The sequence below is a fragment of the Dendrobates tinctorius genome, unplaced genomic scaffold, assembly GCF_039654945.1.
Source record: "Dendrobates tinctorius isolate UK_male_01 unplaced genomic scaffold, ASM3965494v1 ptg000004l, whole genome shotgun sequence".
Taxonomy (NCBI): domain Eukaryota; kingdom Metazoa; phylum Chordata; class Amphibia; order Anura; family Dendrobatidae; genus Dendrobates; species Dendrobates tinctorius.
This window is the reverse complement of record NW_027361672.1, coordinates 22,575,608-22,599,445: the sequence shown is the minus strand read 5'-3', so window position 1 is coordinate 22,599,445 and position 23,838 is coordinate 22,575,608. Positions and strand designations below refer to the sequence as shown.

The following is a 23,838-nucleotide window of genomic DNA, read 5'->3' as shown; positions in this document are numbered from 1 at the left end:
GCCATTGCATATCACACTTGTAAGCCTCGTTTTATTTACATTAAGCTCTGGAGGCAGATTCTTATGCAGATCAGCATCCTCCCCATAGCACTGAACAGCTCATTTACATATAACAAAAACATAAATATATCTGAATAAGACATCAGATCGCCGATATCAAGATAATTTTATTCAGCTTCCTAGGACCTAAGTTCAAATATAGACTGATTAGGAAGGTTGATCCTACCGACATGTTCCCTTTAAAGAGGACCTATCACGTCAAAACGGGCAATTTTTTGTACATTATTCCTTCTGCTCCCCTGAGTATTCAGGTTCTGAAGTAGCAAAGACTCGCCGGCGCCTGCACAGAACAATGTAGTCAATGCCCATCGAAAGGTGGAAAAGGTAAGTACAATCACGCTATTGCAGGGCGCAGGTGTGGGATTCTGGGGCCACCAGTACACGTCACAGGGCACTATGTGGGGCTTGGTAGGCAAATGAACACTGGAGACAGAGTTTTCTTCCAGGCACCACACACCCCAAAGCCTGGAAGTACTCATTAACATAAAGGATTAAAAGATGATTTCTCAACAACAAGACCGCAGCTATCGAGGCATACAGGTATGACAATTTAAACAATTTTATCACCTGTATACCCATATTAATAGCTTAAAAACATCCCAGGTGACAGATTCAATGTAAAAAACTCCTAGGTTGCTTTGCAGTATGTTTTGGGTCATTGTCCACCTGTATTGTGAAGTGCTGTCCAATCAATCTTGCTCCATTTGGTTAAATCTCAGCATAAAGTATAGCCCTGTACATTTCAGAATTCATCCAGCTGCTTCTCTCTTCAGTCACATTATCAATAAACACCAGTGAGCCAGTGCCATTGGAAGCCATGCATGCCCATTCCTTCACAATGACTCCACCATGTTTTACAGAGGATATAGTGCACTTTGGGTCATGAGCTGTTCCAATCTGTCTCCATACTTTCTTCTTCCCATCAATCTGGTACAGTTTGATCTTAGTTTCATCAGTTCAAAGAATACTTTTTCAGAACTGGGCTGGCTTTTTTAGATTTTTTTGGCAATCCAATTCCCGAAGAGTGTTCTACCCTTGGGTGGGTGTTGTGAAGGGACTTTTCTTCACCATGGAAAGGATTCAGCAGTCCTCCAACACTGTTGTCTTCCATGGACATCCAGGCAGAATGTACCAAACTGTTGGTTTAGCCCTCCTAACATTTATGCCATCTCTCTGATAGATTTTTTCTTTCTTCTTCATCCCAATGATGGTCTGTTTATTTTCCATTGAGATTTTTTGACTGCATGTTGTGGCTTCACAGAAAGTTTCTAAATGCAAATGCCACACCTGGAATCAGCTGGAGACCTTTTAACTGCTTAACTGATGATGGATTAATGAGGGAAAAGTCCATGCAGACCATTAAAGAGCTTTTGAGATCATTTGAAATTACTTTTGAGCTCTTGAAAAAGAGGCAGCTACATATGCAAGATCTGTAATTCCTAAACTCTTACTCAAATTAGGATGTAAATCTTAAAGCTGAGAGTCTGCACTTAAAGTTCATATTGATTATAAAATTGTAGACTGTCGAAAATAAAGGGGCACCAATTTAATAGTTTTAATATGTCAATTTTTCTGGGATTTCTTGAGGAACCTCTTATTAGGATCTCTATTGGGTGGTGCTATGCTGAAAGTGCATATAATGTCCAGAAAAGAGAAATGAAAGAGCACTCACCCGATCCTTTGTTAGCTAAAAGTCCATTAATTCATTCAAATGGACATATTCATAAAACTGCAGTTGTTAGTACAAGAAAGTTAGTACAAGTTGTGGTACCAAGAAGGTTTCAGCGAGGGGAGACAAAACACATACATGGACTAAAGGTCCCGTTACATTTAGCGATGCACCAGCGATCCCAACAACGATACCACCCGGTCAGGATCGCTGGTGCATCGCTAAATGGTCGCTAGTGAGCTGCCAAACAGGCAGATCTCACCAGCGATGCAGCAGAGGTCGGCAGTCGTTACTTACCTGTCAGACGTCAGCTCTGGTGACGACTTCCTCCCGCGTCCATGGAGTCACTCGTCGGCGCTAGCAGGAAGCCGATGACGAGAAATGGACCAGGACGATCGCTATGTGTAAAAGGCCCTTAAGGCTGTTTTGCGTCTGGCTGACGCTTCTATGGCTCCATTCTGGAATTTTGTCCATTTGAGTGAATTAAAGGACTTTTAGCCAACAAAGGATCGGGCGAGTGCTGCTTTTTCATTTCCCTTTTCTGGACATTATTTAACTGCATCTTTAAAATGTTTTGATAAACAGCTAAAATGCCAAAACCTGGGTCACTGTCCAAACATTTCTGGATCTAACTGTACATCACTTTCCCTGAGCAGGTGTCTGAACAGTCAGGTCTGGGCCCTGCTCTGCCTTTTTCTATTTTGAGGTCTGCTGACACAGAGGTGAACTACAAAAGTTAGGGTCCATCCCAATTGGGTACACCTTGTTCCAGTGAGATGACTTACACCCTTTTGATCAAAATAGTGTGAAATAATAACCCCATGTTATTTATATGTACTATTTATTTGTTTCAATACTGTTGGGTATTTGCTCATTTTGATTATATCCTAGGCTCTGCATGTTCACATACCTACCACAGTATTGGAATGGCAATAAGCAGTAGCACTAAACCAATAAAAATATGTTTTTAATACGTGGATTTTTCACCCTGGGAATTAATTTTCTTACACTACTTGTCCACTACCGTGGCTGACCTAAGGGTACCGTTTACACTTAAAGATGCACCAGCGATCCCGACAACGATACGACCTTGTCAGGATCGCTGGTGCATCGTTACATGATCGCTGGTGAGCTACCAAACAGGCAGCTTCACCAGCGATCAGCACCAGCGAGGACGCTGGTATCTAAAGGTAAATATCGGGTTACTAAGTGGCGCGCGTCACTTAGTTACCCGATGTGTACCTTAGAAACCTGCGTGATCACGCCGGGAGCTGCGAGCACGCAGGTTTCTAAGGTACACATCAGGTAACTAAGTGACGCGCGCCACTTAGTAACCCGATATTTACCTTTAGATACCAGCTCCCAGCGCCTGCTTAGAGCGCTGGGAGCCTCGCTGATCGTTGGCTCCCGCTGCCACACGCAGCGATGCGTGCTGGCCAGCGGGAGAACAACGATCAAAAAATGGCCCAGGACAATCCTGCATGATCAGCGATACCTGGCAGGGGGCCCGGCTACTGATGTGTGTCACACACAGCAATGTCGCTGGCGAGATCGCTGTGGCGTCAGAAAATCAGCGATCTCGCTGTGTGTGACAGAGCCTTAAGCCTTTACAGCAAATCACAACAAAGATAGTATGTGATTGTATTCTTATCCAACTTGCTCCTTCCAGGAGTAATCTGATAAACAGAATATCGGGAAACTGCCGATAACTCAATATTCTCATGTCCAATAAAGTCCAATCAGTGTTGTAGGTTTAGACCAGTTTCGCACATCTAATTAACGTGGGACTTGTGAATCTGTCTTAACTTTTCCATATAAAGACAGCGTGAACTGCTAAGTAAATAAAGAAAAGCAAATACCGTAAGTCTCAGATGACTTGATTTTCATCATTTGCTAACTCAAGGATCACGCCTTAATTTCTGTGACACACCTGGACTGCAACAACAAGGCACTAATGTATGCCGGTGTGCACTGAAGTAGGCATCTACGTTCTACGGGAACATTTACACAAAAATGCACAAATAGTGAACTATGGACATGCGGTTTTGTCATGCCAGGATAATAATGGCGCCCTCTCCCGAACCGCTGCTGTTCTGTCTACTGTACAATTAAGGCCTTTTTCACACTTCAGTTCTTTGTGATCAGTTGAAATCCGCCAAAGATGAAAAAAAACGGATCCGTTTTGGAACAAACGGATGTCAGCGGACCGTTTTTTGGACGGATCCGCCGAAGGTTCAAAGGGCAGGAAATTTAAAGGAACTGCGGTGCTGAGAGATAAAGATAATTTTTACGCCGCTGCCAGAACGATATTCAGGGTTAAAATGCTTCTCTGAGCAAATCCTTCGTGCATGCACACTTGAAAAAAGCGGACCGTCACTACAAAAAACGTTTCAAAGTCCGTCTGCTCCGCCCGAGATCGGCTACAATTCCAATGGATCCGTCCAAAAACGGATGCAACGGACGACCGTCAGTCAAAATCCGCCGCTAATGCAAGTCTATGGGGGAAAAACGGATCCGCCAAAAAAGGGGCGGATCCGTTTTTTTCTAAAACTGGCGGATTTTGACTGACGTAAAAAAACTGAAGCATGAAACAGGCCTAAAGGTTCTGAAGTTTGAAAGTTATCACATATTCAAAGAATTGGGGATATCTTTCCAATATCTGGAGGTCTGACTGCCATGGCTTCCAACGATCCTGGAAGCTGTGGCTCTGAAGAGCTCTGCGCAGGATGGAGAGGAGGTCGATCATGTACACTGCATTCATTGTAACAGGTGCGCCGAAGATCAGCCGAGCTCTGCATTCGGCAATTCCAGCGCGCCCAATAAGAATCAATAGAGGGATGTGCATGAGCAACCTCCGCTTCATTCAATTGGGGCTCTTTAGAACCGCGGTGCTCAGGATCAGCGGAGGCCACAGTGGTTGGACCTGCAGTAATCGAAAATTAATCCCATATCCCGTCGAACGGTAAAATGACATGCAGAGTACTCAGCGATCCATACTTTAAAGTCATGAAATCTGAAATGCTTCTGGGAAGAAAAAAAAAGGCTTCACTACAGGACATCCAACATTTATTGACAGTAAATACAGATATTCCTGTATGTTGTATCATAAAAATCGGTGACATATCAGTAAGAGGACAGTAAAATATTTTACTGTGCTATTAAGAAAAAAAAGATCAAAAATTGTGATAAAAAATAAAGTCAAAGCAAAATAATGTAAAAAAAAAAAAAAAAAAAATTATAGCCCTATAACTTTCAATATAAATGTCACATCGTTTGATCTTCAAGTTTTGGGGGTTTTCAGATATACAACAGTGAAAAGTCAAACATGAAAAGCAACCATAATATCAGAATATGTCGCCCACATTCTGTCTGCTCACTATATGACTCAATTATGACTGTAAAAATCTATAGGGAATTTCCCCGCTTTACAGACTTATATTCCTCTTCCTTCCAACCTGTAATTTATTTGATTATGCACACAAACTTCCTTTGTCTTACAGATATTTTAGGACCTCAAACTTTCAGACACATAAGCGATAGGTCAAATCAAGAAACCCATAACGAGTCAGGCCAATGCTGTCTATACACGGACAACCATATATGTCCTTCGCATCGTCTGATATGTTCAAATGGAGATTTTGACATGGATTTTTAATGCTGAATATTCCACATCTAAAAGCTACTTAAACAAAAAAAAACACTGGTTTTGATTATTTTTTTTTATATGGCTTTTGCCATGTTTTTCAGATTCGTTTTTGATGTTTTTTTAATTATAAAATGATGTGTAGCAATGATGTGTAGCAAGACGGTTATAGAAATGCATATAAAAAAACTCTTTCCATAAAGCCTGAAAAGCTGTGACAAAAGCATGCATATACTGTATGCGCTAAAGGTTCTTTTTCCCATTCATATGAATTTTTTTTATGCAGATTTTGGAGTGGAATCTGTGACAAAAACATTCCCACTGTTCTTACACTGACATCAGAAAGATGAAGGGAGTTCATTGGCTGTGAACTCGCACAACCTGTCTGACAGCACCGCAAGCAGGAGAACTTTCTCACGCTTGCGGTGCTCTCAAGACAGGGAATAGGAGGTCACAGGAAGACACTAAGCACACGCTGCTCAGTTTCTCTGCTGGATGGCAGGCTGTATGGTCGCATCACGCAACCTGCCATCTAGATGTAGCAGAGCTAGACCCGTAGGGGGACAAATGGATTATCACCATCTCTATGGAAAGGTGAGGAATATGGTTGTTTGTTTTGTTTTTTTAACTCTTCTGCAGACAACAATGGCGTTGGCTGAATGGGGGAGGTCGTAATTATGGTTTAATTAAGATTTATTAAATGAGTCTGTGTCACTCTTTGTATTAAAGTACTTTTTTCTGGGTGTGTGTGCTTTATACGATATGACTATGGGGTTACTAATGGGGGCGTCTTATTGACGCCTCTCCATTACTAACCTCGGGGCTTGATGTCACCTGAAAATACAAAGGTGACATCAACCCCCCAACTATTACCCCACTTGCCACCGCTACAGGGCAAGTGGGAAGAGCAAGGTTAAGTGCCAGAATTGGCGCATCTTAGAGATGTACCTTTTCTGGGGTGGGTGAGAGCTGATATTTTTAGCCTGGGGGGCACTATCCATGGCCCCTTCCTAGGCTATTAATATCAGTCCGCAGCTGTCTGCATAGCCTTTGCCGGTTGTTATAGGGGGACCCTACTTCAATTTTTTTGGGGTCCCTCATTTTAATAGCCAATGAAGGTTAAGTATACAGTTGTGAGCTGATATTAATAACCTGGGAAGCTCCATGGGTATTGTCTCAAGTGTATAGATCGGTAAAAAAAACTTTGTTAAACTAAAATTCAAATATAGACGCAATCGGAAACTGCCACTATTCATGCATACAACGATGAAAATGTCTGCGTGTCCAAAGTATACCTGAAATACCATACTGCGCTTACGGTGTGAGAAATGGAAAAATAAAATGATCAATAACCAAACAAATTATTACCATTTCCTCTAGTTACTAACTATCTACATGATATAGTCAGCTTTTGTATCAGTTCTAACAAACTAATTACATCAGTTCTAACAAACTAATAGCTCCATAATACTATTTACCCCATGATTGCTTTTAGAAACTAAGCTAGTAATTATCGGTTTGCCTTAATAATAGCAATTTGACTTCACTTTTTACTACACAGGAGCCCTTTATAAGGTTTAATAACTCTAGGACAAAGCTCCCATTGAAATCCTTATCTATGATCACAGGGCCCGATGTATAAGCAGCCAAACAATATTCTGTACAGGCGACACCTGACAAAGAGCTCTTACCAACGTCATACACCATTGAATTAATTCACAATTTGGCTGATAAATTAGAAAGTTTTATAAACAGTAATTGCTATGAAAAACAGATACCAGTACATAGACTCTGAAATCTGCCACATTTCCACCAGCTTCCATATTTATGAAGAATAAATCAGACTGAAATGATACAAGTGCACTGCCAACACCGGGCTCTGGATTTTGTGAATCATGCAGCATGTCATCATAACTCTCCATTAAGTTAGAAGAATAAAACAGCAGGCTTCTTCTGACGCTCCATCAATACAAGTTAACAAGAACATCCAACAATGAGTGGCTTAATAATCGGTATCATGTCACCATATGTCACACTTTAGTAGAGTCAAATGTGTGGAAATGTGAGCTGATATCAATCTCCTTATTCTAACTATACCTCCAGTGGAAAAAGATGATTGAGAGCCCTGGATACTTTTATTAAAAGGAAGCTGGAGTCAAAGTCATACTGCAAATCAATTAAATTGTGACACCTGGAAATTTCATCCAAGAATCCATTACAAATACACCATAATATTAGCATATAGTATAGTAAAAAGAGAATTCAATACTCAGAAACCAACGGCCGTATCGAATGGTTTACTACTGGATACAGAAACTGGGTGCCTTTACTAGGCAAAGAGCATACATAGCTCACAAGCAGTACTTTCAAAGCAATCATACAATCAACCGAAAGGTGGATAAATTAAGGGGTTGTCCGGTCTAAAGTGAACTACGAGCTGTGAGGATTCTCCGATGCATAGTCCCGGACACATTCCAACTAGTCTGTTTCCGGCCTTGCTCAAAACACTTGCACTGAGCGAGGTCGCGCCCATCTAGTCTGAATGTTGAACGGGAGTATGCATATGCCATACTTGCAGTCACATTAGAATCCTTACACTGCGCAGAGCACGATGTGAAAATTCACAAGTCTGCAGTCACATAGACTGCAGACTTGTAGCTTTACACCAGAGAACCCCTTTAACGAAGACTGGAAAAGACACTTGGGTGAGGAGAGGGAAGTCATTTTGATTACATTAGTACCAAGCTATAAGTATTTCCACTTACATCAATAGAAAACTGGCTGTAGTAAAGCCAGGTAGGCAAGGGTTACATCCTAGCTCTACAGGTTCTGATTAGATCATCTGGCTAACCCTGCATATACAGCAGTTTGCAAAAACTATTCACGCCCTTGGCATTTTTTGTGTTTTGCTACCTCACACACTGGAATTTCACTTTTTTTTGAGGGTTTGCATTAGCTCATGTTAAGAACTTTCCTACAATTTTGAACATTTTATTTTCTTTTTATTGTGAAGCAAACAACAAATAGGACACAATAACTGAAAACGTTGGAAAACGTCAGAGAGACTGAGAGATGTGAGGGAATGGGATCGGTAGTGCATGTAGTTGGACGAGAAGATGAGAGGAGCCTGGACACTACTTCTTCTGTGATGGGAGCAAATGTGGAGAGTGATCCAGGGCGGAATGGGAGTCACAGCACTTAGTGTCTGGGAGCGGATTTCCTGACAGATATTCTCTATTTTCCCTATAAAGTGCGAGGCTAGGTCATCAGCACAAATGTCTGCGATAGGGCCCTGTGCTTTCGGACTGAGGAGGGAGTGAAAGCTGTCAAAAGTTTTTTTATGTTATTAGACAGTGAGGAGATCAGGGTGGTGTAGTAAGTAAGTCTGTTTGGCGAGGTGAAAGGCAGCGTTATAGGTCCTAAACACAAATTTGAAGTGGACGTAATTTTCGGGTGTGAGTTTTCATCCATAGGCGTTCAGCACTTCTAGAGCATCACTGGACAAATTAAGTTTGCCATGTGAGCTAGGGCTGTTTTACTCTGTATTTGGAGGTTCTGAGGGGCGCTACTTGGTCAAGGGTGCTTCTGAGAGTGTCAATGTAGTGGTGTACAGCCAGATCAGGGCAGGAAGAAGAGGAGATTGGAGACAGTGATGAGTATAGGGAGTCTAAGTGTATGAGGGTTAACGGCTTGTATATTTCTGCAAGTGTGGTAGGTAGGAATGTGCTGGGGTGGGCGAAAATTTGTGAGCGTGAAGGAGAGGATGTTGTGGTCAGAGAGGGGAAGCGGTGAGTTATAAAGATAGGAGATTGGACAGAGCCGGACAAAGGCCAGATCAAGGGTGTTACCACCTTTGTGTGTCTCAGAGGTTGAGAGCTGTGAGTGGCCGAGATAAGAGGTTAGTGATAGAAGCTGTGATGCGGAAGTGGGGCTGTTGATGAGGATGGTGAAGTCTCCCAAGATGGCAGCCAGGCAGAGAATGGTCGGTGGTGAGACTGGTGCGCCGGTATATGACTGCTACTCTGAGGGAGAGGGGACAGAACACCCTGATGGTGTGAACCTCGAACCTCAGTGTTTGTAAGCCAAATCTAGGAGTGGAAAAGTCAGATGAAAAGTAGAAACACGTCACCAGTTATGTATTTTTCACCCAATCCTGGTTTGGGCTTATAAATACTGAGGTAAAAAAATACACCAAATGCTCAATGTGTGTTTGTGGCCTAAGAAGTGTGCAGAGAACTGCAAGTATCAGTGATTGCTATGGACAATAGCTGAGGCTACGTCAGCCGTGTATGAGTAACCAGACCCTCTGTTATGTGTTTGGACCAAAAACTGCATTGTCTGTGTGAACGCTACCTAATGACTACCAGAAAGAATGAATCCTTACAAGACCAAAAGAATACTCAGTTGCAGAGGTGGACATATCATTAGTGCAACCTTTGCAGTAGCACAGGGGCCCAAGATGTAAGGGGGTCCACTTCCACCTTCAAAATAGGTATAATCGTGCATTATGATGAGCTATTGGACTAAACTGCAAAGGACCCATATGTTGATATTGCACAGGGGGCCTCTTCTGTCTGTGTCCACTCATGATCAGTTGTCAAGTGTTTGTCCCATAGGTACCCATAGGTAGGGCTAAGTGACTAATCACGAAAAGTGTTGATCCAATACACCACAATTGATGATTTTTGTCAAAATTGTAAATCTTTTCAAGCTCTGCTCCATATCACCAGCTTCTCATCATGCAGTGGGCAATGTATAAAGAAGTGATGAAGTACATAGCTATCAAATATATTATTTAGGCATAATAGCTATCTCAGCAGTCTCTCCACACTAAAGGACATACACATTAGATAGCTGATGGCCAAACAATCGATTGGCTGACCATTACCTCTACCAATTCCCCCATACACAGGCTCGGCTGTGTGCTTGTGTGTTCTCTAAGAGAGAGTCACTGCTAGACTACGTTAGTGGCAGCTTAAATCCAGAGAGCACAGAAGTCCACTGTTATTCAACAGAACCTTCTTTCTCCATCATCTGCCAGGGGATTCAAGAGACCCCCATACATATCAGATTATTGGCTAGTTCAGTCGACATTAGTGTATGGGTGCCTTTACCCTCAGACTGAAGGTGAGCATATGGGCTGCAGTACAGTGTGCTACAACATTGCCCTGCCCTCAGTGGAGCCAAGACAAGGGTATGCTCACAGGTCTTTTCCAGGTATCCCAGTGGAAACCTGAAGTGGCTTAATGTGACGTCTGCCTGCGGTCTGGGCTGCAGCCGGACAACACCCCGAGAAACACTGATACCCTTTACCCCTATACAGGGATCTGGATTTATAGCAGAGCCCAGGAGGTGCTGTCTGAATAGGAGCAAAGACCAGAGCAGGACGGTCGCCAGAAAGGTGTTCCAACACAGGACACAGAGGCAATGATATCCGAGACTAAACCAGTCAGGCAGAAAAGGTATAAAAACGGTAGACAGCAGCAAAGACAGATACCAGGTCGAAGCCAGAGTCATAAACCAGGAGAGTGGCAGAGGTACCAAATCGTTAGACAGAAGCAGAGTCAGAATCCAGGCCGAAGTCAGTGTCATAAACCAGGAGAGTCGCAGAGGTACAGAATCGTTAGGCAGAAGCAGAGTCAGAATCCAGGCCGAAGTCAGTGTCATAAACCAGGAGAGTCGCAGAGGTACAGAATCGTTAGGCAGAAGAAGGGTCAGAAGTCCAGGCAAAAGTCAGAGTCAGTCAACAGTAATTCACACAGTAACACGCAGGGGAACCAAGAATATATCCGGCGGCCTGCAAGAGCAGTCCCAAGGTATTTGAGGGATCAGATCATCCCTTACAGGCCCGTGGCCTGATGATGTCATCCGGACCGCCCCCAGGACCAGGCTGGATGGTAATGCACCAGCCCCTTCATGACTGACCGAGGAGCGAAGCCTGCGTCCAGCGGACGCCTGCGCAGGAGCCTCATGACTATCGCCGCCACCACTCGGGGTTGAAGCACAACGCCACCCCAGAGACCAAGGCCGAGACTGCAGGCCACGGGTCAGACGGTGATAGGACAGTCCGGCGCCTCCTAGTGGTCGAGGCCGGAACAGCAGGCCCTGAGTCTGACGGTGATGTGATAGTCCGGCGCCTCCTACTGGCCGAGGCCGGGACAGCAGGCCCTGAGTCTGGCGGTGCCGTGACAGTACCCCCCCCCTCTAAGAGGGGCCTCCGGACCCTCAAAACCCGGTTTGTCAGGGTGGAGGAGGTGAAACCTGCTAATCAACCGCTTTGCACGAATGTCACTAGCGGGGACCCAGGACCTCTCCTCTGGGCCGTAGCCCTTCCAATGCACCAAATATTGTACCGAGTTTCTCACTAGACGGGAATCAAATATGCCCTGGACCTCGTACTCCAAGGCGCCCTTGACCAAAACTGGAGGAGGAGGGGACCGGATGGGATGAATTGGGGAGCGGTATACCTTGAGGAGGGACTTATGAAAAACGTTAGGAATTTTAAAAGACTGCGGGAGCTTTAACCGAAACGCTACTGGGTTAATTACCTCTAATATTTCATATGGTCCGATGAACCTGGGACCCAGTTTGGCCGACGGTACCTTAAGTTTGATGTTTCTTGTAGAGAGCCAAACCTTGTCACCAACTCCCAGGTGCGGCCCCTGGGATCGTCGTCTATTGGCTGCCGAAGTCTGTCTAATTTGAGCCCCTTTTAAATTAGAGTTTACTTCGGACCAAATAGTCTTTAGACGATGTATATTTTGCTCAACCCCTGGGATTTCCGACATCTTGGCCGAAAATGATCCAAAGCGCGGATGTAGTCCGAGGTTACAGAAGAAGGGGGTGGTTTTGATGGAGTCTTGGTATCTATTATTGAGAGCGAACTCTGCCAATGGCAAATGTTCCACCCAATCTGACTGATGTGCTGAGACATAGCAGCGGAGGTATTGCTCCAGCGTTTGGTTGGCACGCTCAGTTTGACCATTCGTCTCGGGATGGTATGCCGAGGAAAAAGACAACTCAACACCAATACGTCTACAGAACGCCCTCCAGAACTTCGAGACAAACTGGGTACCCCTGTCGGATACGATATTTGCCGGAACGCCGTGCAAACGTACAACGTGAAGAACAAACAACTTACTTAAGGTTTCAGAGTTGGGTAAGCCGGACAGGGGAACAAAGTGAGACTGTTTACTGAACCTGTCCACCACCACCCAAATACAAGTTTTCCCCTCGGAGGGTGGCAGGTCTGTAATGAAGTCCATGGAGATGTGGGTCCATGGACTTTCAGGGGTGGGCAAGGGCTGAAGCCAGCCGGCAGGACGGTTATGGGGGAACTTGGCGCGGGCACAGACTTCACACGCTGAGACGTACTCCTTACAGTCCTTGGCCACCGTTGGCCACCAAAAGTTCCTGGTTACCAGCCTAGTGGTATTATTGAGACCAGGGTGGCCTGCCAGGACGGAGTTGTGAGATTCTTTTAACAATCGTAAGCGAAAGGTGGCTGGGACGAATAATTTTTTGGGGGGCGTAGTGTCAGGAACTTGTTCTGATGACCTACGGATCTCCTCCAGAAGGTCCAGAGATACTGCCGACACAACAATGCCATTAGCCAATATGGGAGCTGGTTCATAGTCCTCGGTGTGTGTGTGACAAAAGCTGCGGGAGAGGGCATCTGCCCTCACATTTTTGGTTCCAGGGCGAAAGGTGATTAAAAAAAAATCGAACCTGGAGAAAAACAAGGCCCACCTGGCCTGCCTAGGGTTTAGTCTTTTAGCCGACTCTAGGTAGGTTAGGTTTTTGTGATCGGTAATAACTGTAATTTTGTGTTTGGCGCCTTCGAGGAAGTGGCGCCATTCCTCGAAGGCCCACTTAATTGCCAATAATTCTCGGTTGCCGATGTCATAGTTTCTCTCCGTGGCAGAGTATTTGCGGGAGAAAAAGGCACATGGACGAAGCTGAGTGAGGGATGCAGAGCCTTGTGAGAGCACTGCTCCCACTCCGACTTCGGAGGCATCTACTTCCACAATAAACGGGTGGTCCAAGTTTGGTTGAATCAACACCGGGTTGGCCACGAAGCACTCTTTTAGTGTGGAAAAAGCCCTGGTTGCCTCAGGATTCCAATTAGTCACGTCCGCCCCTTTCCGGGTAAGGTCCGTGAGTGGCTTGGCAATCTCTGAGAATCCCCTGATGAATTTGCGATAATAATTCGCAAATCCCAAAAATCGCTGGAGTGCTTTCAGCGATTTGGGTTGTACCCAATCCTTAATGGGTTGAATCTTGGCGGGATCCATGCGGAACCCCTTGCCTGAGACCATGTATCCTAAGAACTGCACCTCTTCGGCAAAAAAAACCACATTTTTCAAATTTCGCGAACAAAGAGTTTTCGCGCAGTCTTTGCAGTACTGAACGGACGTGTTGAGCATGAGTCACAGGGTCAGCAGAATAAATCAAAATGTCGTCCAGATATACAACGACATACACCCCACAAATATCTCTGAAAATATCATTGACGAAGTGCTGGAATACTGCAGGAGCGTTACTGAGTCCGAAGGGCATTACCAGGTACTCAAAATGGCCAAGGGGTGTATTAAAGGCCGTTTTCCATTCGTCCCCATCTCTTATGCGGACCAGGTTATATGCCCCCCGGAGGTCAAGCTTAGTAAACCAGCGAGCTCCCAGTAACTGATTAAACAGATCAGGAATGAGTGGCAGCGGGTATTGATTTTTTACGGTTATGGCGTTCAGCTCACGGTAGTCAATGCATGGTCTGAGTCCACCATCTTTTTTCTCTACAAAGAAAAACCCAGCTCCTACAGGTGAGGTGGAAGGTCTAATGAAGCCTTTTCGAAGGCTGTCTGCTATGTATTCCTTCATGGCTACACGCTCAGGACCAGAGAGGTTGAATATTCTCCCCTTAGGGAGACGGGCACCAGGGACCAATTCAATAGGACAATCGTATTCTCTGTGAGGAGGTAGTTTCTCCGACTCCATTATAGAGAAAACATCTTCATAATCCCTAAACGCATATTGAATAGAAGGTGTTTTAATTTTAATCTGGTTTACTGAAAAAGACATACAGTTACTTTGACACCATGGACTCCAGCGCACAACGTCACCTATGCGCCAGTCAATAACCGGATTATGTTGGTGCAACCATGGCATGCCTAACACAACTGGATCTGATAAATTGTATATAACAAAAAATGACATTTGTTCGTTATGTAATGTCCCCACTGACATAGAAATTTCGGCAGTAACGAATTCCAAGCCTCCTTGGAATATAGATGTACCATTAATCGCAGTAGTCTGAATAGGCGCTTTAAGCCTTGACAGAGGTACACCAAGGCTCTTAGCAAATAAAAAATCCATAAGGTTGACGGCAGCACCACAATCCACATAAGCCTTCACACACAGACGTTTCTTAGCAAAAGAAAGGGAAACTGGTAACAACAGTTTGGCCGCATTTGCGGGCAATACCTGACCCCCAAAGCTGTCCAGGGGGTGATGGTCCAGGAATGTGGATTTCCAACAGCCAGCATTTTCCTTGAAGCTTCCAGGCTGCAGCATGCTTGAGCCTGAGAGTGACTTCCCAGGCTGTGCAATGTAACAGGTGTTTGGGCCAAGAATCAGCTCAGTCAGGAGGAAGGAAAAAAAAAGGTGAGAAAAACTGCTTTTATCTGTGTTAAGTATAGACACAAAAAGCCGTTTTATTTTTTGGGCCGGATATAATGTGACGTCTGCCTGCGGTCTTGGCTGCAGCCGGACAACACCCCGAGAAACACTGATACCCTTTACCCCTATACAGGGATCTGGATTTATAGCAGAGCCCAGGAGGTGCTGTCTGAATAGGAGCAAAGACCAGAGCAGGACGGTCGCCAGAAAGGTGTTCCAACACAGGACACAGAGGCAATGATATCCGAGACTAAACCAGTCAGGCAGAAAAGGTATAAAAACGGTAGACAGCAGCAAAGACAGATACCAGGTCGAAGCCAGAGTCATAAACCAGGAGAGTGGCAGAGGTACAGAATCGTTAGGCAGAAGCAGAGTCAGAATCCAGGCCGAAGTCAGTGTCATAAACCAGGAGAGTCGCAGAGGTACCAAATCGTTAGACAGAAGCAGAGTCAGAATCCAGGCCGAAGTCAGTGTCATAAACCAGGAGAGTCGCAGAGGTACAGAATCGTTAGGCAGAAGCAGAGTCAGAATCCAGGCCGAAGTCAGTGTCATAAACCAGGAGAGTCGCAGAGGTACAGAATCGTTAGGCAGAAGAAGGGTCAGAAGTCCAGGCAAAAGTCAGAGTCAGTCAACAGTAATTCACACAGTAACACGCAGGGGAACCAAGAATATATCCGGCGGCCTGCAAGAGCAGTCCCAAGGTATTTGAGGGATCAGGTCATCCCTTACAGGCCCGTGGCCTGATGATGTCATCCGGACCGCCCCCAGGACCAGGCTGGATGGTAATGCACCAGCCCCTTCATGACTGACCGAGGAGCGAAGCCTGCGTCCAGCGGACCCCTGCGCAGGAGCCTCATGACTATCGCCGCCACCACTCGGGGTTGAAGCACAACGCCTCCCAGAGACCAAGGCCGAGACTGCAGGCCACGGGTCAGACGGTGATAGGACAGTCCGGCGCCTCCTAGTGGTCGAGGCCGGAACAGCAGGCCCTGAGTCTGACGGTGATGTGATAGTCCGGCGCCTCCTACTGGCCGAGGCCGGAACAGCAGGCCCTGAGTCTGACGGTGATGTGATAGTCCGGCGCCTCCTACTGGCCGAGGCCGGGACAGCAGGCCCTGAGTCTGGCGGTGCCGTGACACTTATTGGGCGATTTTCTAGCGTTTCTTAATTTGACATGAAGACCTTTTTTGTAAGCCTTTTTTCTTTTGGGCTTCTCGTGAGCTTCTCTTGTAGCATCTTTTTAAGGATTGTGGGTGTTTTTGTTTATGTACATTAAGCTTTGTGTGAGCAGGTTTTTGTTGTTGCACATTGTGGAGTGACTAACAAGTGGAAAACAGTTTTGTGCACTTGTGAAAAGGACAACACTGAACAAAGACCAGGCGGAATCCAGAGTCAGGGTGTGTGCACAAGCTGCGGATTCTGCTGCGGATCCGCAGCGGTTTTGGTCCTGCGGATCCGCAGCAGTTTTTGCTGCGGTGTACAGTACCATAATATCCTATGGGAAATGGAAACCGCAGACGGTGCGGATTTGCTGTGGTTTCTAATCCGCAGAATGATTGACGTGTCAATTCTTTCTGCGGATTCCGCTGCAGTTTACCATCTCCTCCATTGTAGAGGTGATAAACCGCAGGGCAAAACCGCAGGAAAATCGACCTGCGGATTTACCCGCAGATTTTGCTATATCCGTGCGGATCAATCCGCAGCAGAATCCGCAGCGTGTGCACACACCCTAACTCTGCTGCCTCAATATAGTGAATGGATCTCGCGGGGGTTTCATCTGAATCACGTCATTAGGAGATTTAGATTGAAACCCCAATGTAAGTGCTCAGCATAGAGCTCCAGATAAAGGTGATTCCAGACATTGTGCAAAATGTTCCCAACAAAAACTTCAAATTATTCCACAAAAAAAAGGAAGCCCCTATTCAGCTCCGTCATCTGTCAATGGAAATATAGGGGGGATTCTACGTTACTAGTAGTACAAAGGATCTGGAAAATCAAAATGGCTCCTCGCCCCCCCCCCCAAAAGAAATCCAGCTATTTATGGGCTTCCCCCTCTCTTCTCAGCCACACGGTGTGCCTAAACCACTTTTAGTGTGAACATGTTTGGCATTTCGGTAATGACAGCCCGCCTAATTTACAGGTGCTTATCTCCAGAAGCACAGGCTGGGCATAATGTACTGGTTACTACAATGGCCGTTTGCAATTTTCACTCAGTAACATCCATTGCTGCATGTTTCTGGAAAACACCCATGAAGTCAAAATCGTCACTACACCTGTAATGGATCAACATGTTAGGGCAGGTTAGGACAGGATATGGGTTGAACTAGATGGACTTAAAGTCTCCCTTCAACCTTAATAACTATGTTACTATGTAGATAAATTCCCAAAGGGGTAGAATTTCCAAAATGGGATCACTTGAAGGGGAATTCTACTCTTCCAGAAGCGCAGTATTTGCTGAATTTCTTTTGAGAGGCCAAGAGCCATTTCGCTTTTCCAGAGCACTGAGTGACACGATTCAGACGAAACCCCCGAGGGATTCATTCACTATAATGAAGCAGCACAGTTACTCTGGACTTAGCCTGGCCTCTGTTAAGTGGTGCTCTTTTCAGAAATGAACAAAACTGTGGCGGATTGCGCCTTTATGCACGCCTAAAAACACAGACCCAGCAGAATCACAGGTCCTATGGCATCCACAGTGCCTCCATCTGCCTCATTATAGGGAATCTTCCGCTGGGGGTTCCGTCTGAATCACATTACTTCAGAGAGTTACACATAAACCCCGATGTAAGTGCTCAGTGCAAAGCGCAGGATAAATGTGCGCCGAGCCTTACTGCGACCTTTGGGAGACAGAATGAAAAAGACGACAGCAGGTGAAGAATTGGTTTTATTTTTTATGCCGCTCTTCGTGCGGTAAAAGTGATTAGACGACTTTATTCGTCGGTTCGATGAGATTACAGTGGTATCAGATTTAGATGGTTTTTTAACTCCATTTATGGTTACAATATATTTTTATTTTTTTGTTTTTTTAACATTTTTTTTCATTCTTTTAACTTAGTCTCTCTATGGGACTTTTATTTTTTTCACTGATCACTTATAAAGCATAGCAATGCACGAGCATGCTTTATAAACTGTCAGTGCTGCACTGACATACAAGCTTGGTGCACCATGCTCTTACCATGGTGTAACAAGCTTCTCGTGATAAAGGTGTTGCCATGATGGGTCACCATGGCAACAATCGGGCTCCCGCAATGACGTTGCAGGGGGCGCCAAATGGAGCGCTGAGGGGTCCCCTCCCCTCTACCTTCTAAATGCTGTGATCGCTACATTTAGTGGGTCAAACTGCTGGGAGCAGGGCAGGCACCGGCAGTCAGCTGTCATATCAGCTGAACACCTGGCAGCTATCGCACACACAGCTGTAAGCGCAAAATCGCCAAGAAGTATCAATACGTCCAAGGTCACTAAATATTTACCAAGATTTACCTTTTCATTGATGACCTATTGAGAGTACAACACTGCTGTCAGGATCAGAAGGCGGCCAGCAGAAAGAAAGGCAGAGATGTTTACCTGCCCAGGCCTCCAAACAAATGCACTAACAGGATGCATTGGACCCATTTAACACAGGTGCAAAAATGCCGATGAGACAACCACCCTCAGCATGCCAATCCATGGAGGGGGTGGTTGTTTGGCATATTAATGCACAAAAAATGTCTGTATGTGCCTCTGTTCACACACAGGCGATGCAGAGCATCTGGCTTACAGCGTATTGGTGACACCCATACTATTAGATTAGGCGGGTTACCCAGTGCTATCCAAAATCCATCCCATGTGAACACACACCACAGTTTACAGAGCCAAATGGGCTCAACTGTACCCTGAAAAATAAAGTGCAAAAAACACATACAAAATATATGCGGTATTAGTGGATATTATGGCCAAAATATATAAGCTCGCAACCCACGTCACGGGTCCTCACACTTGCGAGTCCTATCACCAATTCTATCACTAAGCAGCAAAAAGAGGATTTAAAGATCCTCCAAAAAAATTGAAAAACCAGCAGAAAAAAAGACAGATGTTTACCTGCCCAGGCCTCCAAACAAATGGATGCAGTGGACCCATTTAACACAGGTGCAAAATTGCCGATGAGACAACCACTCACAGCCTGCCAATCCATGGTGGGGGTGGTTGGTTGGCATATCAATGCACAAAAAAGGTCTGTATGTGGCGCTGTTCACACACAGGCGATGCAGAGAATCTGACTTACAGCCTATTGGTAAAATGGAAAAACACGGCACTCAATGAGGAGAGAGGTGCACAAGTTGGGTATTCAGCCACCTAACAATGTAGTACAAAAACTTGGCGCTCAAAAAGAAAAAGAAAAATTGGTTTGACAGTTCCTTTATTGTAAAAGGCATCCAGTTGAGTACATTCCTTTAAACGTTTTCGGTCATACAATTGACCTTCATCAGAAACAGAATTTTTTCACAGTTAGTTTTAAGTTAAAAACGTTTAAAGGAATGTACTCAGCTGGATGCCTTTTACAATAAAGGAACTGTCAAACCAATTTTTCTTTTTCTTTTTGAGTGCCAAGTTTTTGTACTACATTAGAGCCTATTGGTGACGCCCATACTAGTCACCATCAGAAGACGGCCAGCTCCACAACTGAGTAGTGACGGCCGGCGACCACAGCTGATCGGCGGGTGTGCGTAGTCTTGGACCTTGACAAATCTTGATAATCTGTCCTAAGGATGGGTCATCAATGATAAAGTAGTAGGCAACCTCTTGAAATTCTCTTTGATGAGCTAGGGTGCACACTGAGTTTTTGGGACTAAGAGCCTTATTTATATTTCTGTAAAAAAAAAAAAAAAAAACACCATGTACACTATACATGTTTTTCCCACTCCAAAAAGGTTTGTGATAATTTTCCTATGATGTGTATTGTGGTGTGGATTCTGCATCAAAATATGTAAAAAAAAAAAAAACACAAACAGCCTAAAGGTGTCGATAGAGGCGACAAAAGCAGAGAGAGACTGCTCTGTAGATGTGATACAGCCATGTGTGATTACTGTATTATCATGTTCTTTGTGGTTAGGTGTAAAAGGCTGAAGCAGAAGATCTGGAGGTGTGAAGAATGGAGATACTTTCAGTCCCATATTTGCTTCCTAAGTGCTAAATGTCTCTGGTGCTGCTCAGATATTATCTACAGAGACTTGTAAACCCCATCCAAGCATTTCTGGCTACCTAAGATGCAGTGTGGGCTACTTTGCAGTCTGGAGTAATATGGGGTAGTAGTGTGACACGGCTGCATTACCCAGCAGGTATGCTAAAAGTATAGTGTTATCCAGCATGAGCCAATGTATACAATCAAGGAGATGAAGCACTTGCACCACAGCCTCTAAAAAAGCGGATTGGCAGAGAACAGTCAACGGGAAGAGGGGAATCAGCTGCTGCCAGACACCTGTGACAATGGTTTATCTCCTGTGGGAACAAAAAATTTGGGCTTTGAAATTCAACATGTCCAATTCTTCTTTTCCATAAAGCCCCACATACACTTTAAACAAATGTTGGCTGATCTTGGCAAAAATGGCAGGATTGGCCAACAGTTGAATGTGCATAGGGGTCCCGGACAATTGATTGATTTCAAGGATCTGGTATGTCTGATTTCAGACTGTCCATCTTTTTGTTCTCCTTGAGATAAACAGCTGCAGAGATTTCACATGTTCTCTTAGCTACGTGTACACGCTGCGGAATGGGGTGCAGATTTGGCCGCACGGGTTTTGTTAAATCTGCAGGTCAAAAGACCTGCGGATTGCTCTGCGGTTTTGCCCTGCGGTTTTTCATCTCCACAATGGAGGAGATGGCAAACTGCAGCGGAATCCGCAGAAAGAATGACATGTCAATTCTTTTTGCGGTTTCAAAACCGCAGGAAAACCGCACGGAAAAATCTGCACCGTCTGCACTGCGGTTTTTTATTCCCATAGGGAATAATGGTACTGTACACCGCAGCAGAAACTGCTGCTGCGGACCCGCAGCGGCCGGAACCGCAGCAGAATCCGCAGCGTGTGCACACACCCTTACAGGTTCTGTGTGTGGGAGAGCGGGCCGAGACGGAGCGCCCCAGTGTGCGGGAGAGCGGGCCGGGACGGAGCGCCCCCGTGTGCGGGAGAGCGGGCCGGGACGGAGCGCCCCCGTGTGCGGGAGAGCGGGCCGGGACGGCGCGCCCCCGTGTGCGGGAGAGCGGGCCGGGACGGAGCGCCCCCGTGTGCGGGAGAGCGGGCCGGGACGGAGCGCCCCCGTGTGCGGGAGAGCGGGCCAGGACGGAGCGCCCCCGTGTGCGGGAGAGCGGGCCGGGACGGAGCGCCCCCGTGTGCGGGAGAGCGGGCCGGGACGGAGCGCCCCCGTGTGCGGGAGAGCGGGCCGGGACGGAGCGCCCCCGTGTGCGGGAGAGCGGGCCGGGACGGAGCGCCCCCGTGTGCGGGAGAGCGGGCCGGGACGGAGCGCCCCCGTGTGCGGGAGAGCGGGCCAGGACGGAGCGCCCCCGTGTGCGGGAGAGCGGGCCGGGACGGAGCACCCCTGCGTGTGGAACAGCAAAGATGAAGGATTATTTGTCCGACACCCATCTAGTGTGTGTGGTGGGTTTTAGCATTATCTGCAGCTGGAGAGTCAGGGAGCCATCATAGATGTAACAGTACGATGGACGACCTGAAATCACTGTTTCACAGACATTGATGTGTATGGCTTCCTCAGGGAATGTTCCACGTGGCACATAAGCAGCGGAAATATGGAAAATCCGAATTGTGAATGAAATTTACTGAAATCTCATAAAGAACTTTACAAAGTGATCGACTCTGTAGATTTCAAATCCATAGCATCTAATTTATGCAACAGCATAATAAACACTTATAAGTACAAAGGGGGAAGTGTAGAGAAATGTCGCTATACCCCTAAGAGACAGAGCCAAGCTTTTAGGCTGGGGTCTCAGATGGCGGCCAGCGTTGTGGGGCTGTCTGTGCAGTTACCACTTTATAAAAATCCAGCGCTTTTTTGCTGATTTTCTTAGATGTTATTTGTAAATTGCTTGTGACCCCGGCGTCAGTCTAGCGTCAGCCTAACTCAAGACAGCCAACACCATCCACTGACCACGGCAAGGGGGCCAGTCTCATTTATCAGGTGCAGTGAGGAGCGAACGTGCTCGGTAAGGTGTTATCTGAGCATGCTCGGGTGCTAAGCGAGTGACTTCGCTGTGCTCAAAAAATATGTCCGAAACCCCGCGGCTGACTGCCTCATTTATCAAGCTCCAGATTACAGAGATAGTAGATCATAAAAATACTTATTCTACGGCTGGGTGACGCACTGACACAAGCTTTCCACCACTTTCTTCACTTTTCAGAAAGGGGCTGAGGACTTACACCGAGTGACGTTTGGCCGCTGGGTGACATGGCGCATACCAGCAATCGTCTGATGTGACAGCGCCATATCACCAGCTCCCATCGCTGCGCCATATCGTGCGCAGACTCTGCCCCGCACAGCGTGTCCTCGTTTAACACCTTCCATCCCGCAGCAGATCCTGCAGATGTTGATGTGGAAAAATAAGACACATAAGCAGAACACTTGGCTGCAGCTTCCTGTGAGGGGAGGCGGGGGAAACAGACTACTTGGTTGGTTTATTCTGCTTTTTTCCCCCTCAGAATGTGAAGGCGGAAGCCTCAGTGACAGCCTGGCCCCACATGCACCACACAGCCTGCTCAGAGCCAGCGCTGCTGGGGTTAATGCCGCCGACTGCAGCACATGCATCATGTCACAGGTCGCTATGCTGCCTGCGTCAGCGACAATCTACACATGGAGGGCTAGAGCCATAGGATGAGCCGTGAGGTCTCCATGCCACCCACCAGCGGGGTCCAGGTATATAGTGCAGCCAGCCCAATACCCATAGCTGTGCCCACCACTCCCACACATACAGATGCACCCACCGTGTGTACATATAGGCGCCTCCTGGGGTCCAGCTCCGCAGGGAGGGCTAGAGGTCACAGCAGATAACAGGTTAAGGAAATTCTCCAGCTGCCAGGTGATCAAACGTCCCTGCCCGGAGCCGCCTCCGCCCCCAGCACAGGCTGCTGCTCCTCCTCCAGATGTGCGCCCAGGTTAGAGCAGGCTCCTTCCTGCACAGGAGAGGTGCAGCTTTCCTTCCGTCTCAGCGTCTGGGGATTAGAAGCGCCATCTGCTGGAGCTGCTCGGAACTGGCGCTGACCTGCTGGGAAAGTCTGCGCACAGCAATGTGTTACATCAATAGGATTACATAAGTGACATCCTCCCCTCCCCCAGGTGATCGGTCAGAGTGTATACTGTCCCAACCACAGGGTGATGTCTGCTAACAATGGGGCATACATATCCAGGGCCGTATTTAGCGTTTATGCTGCCCTAGGCACTTTTAGTGCTGCCTCCTCCATTGGTGAGTATGACTAATCCAGACACTTTGGCAAAAATTACTGATGTGAAAGTAGAGTAGTCTTTCTCCCTAGTGCAGCCATCTCCCCAGCTCAGCCATCTCTCCAGTGCAGCCATCTCCCCAGCTCAGCCATCTCCCCAGCGCAGCCATCACCCCAGCGCAGCCATCTCCCCAGCGCAGCCATCTCCCCAGCGCAGCCATCTCCCCAGCGCAGCCATCTCTCCAGCGCAGCCATCTCCCCAGCGCAGCCATCTCTCCAGTGCAGCCATCTCCCCAGCGCAGTCATCTCTCCAATACAGCCATCTCTCCAGTCCAGCCATCTCCCCAGTGCAGCCATCTCCCCAGCGC

General features: G+C 46.5%; 1 protein-coding gene across 2 annotated transcripts in view; it reads right to left on the bottom strand.

Moving 5' to 3' along the window:
* MBP (myelin basic protein) overlaps positions 1–23,156 on the bottom strand; it is a 210,501-nt gene extending 187,345 nt beyond the window's left edge. For both annotated transcript variants that reach the window (XM_073566459.1, XM_073566468.1), the window contains exon 1: positions 23,015–23,156. The gene's annotated coding sequence lies outside the window, so the exon portion shown is untranslated. The remainder of the gene's footprint in view (positions 1–23,014) is intronic.
* Between the last annotated feature and the right edge of the window lie 682 nt (positions 23,157–23,838).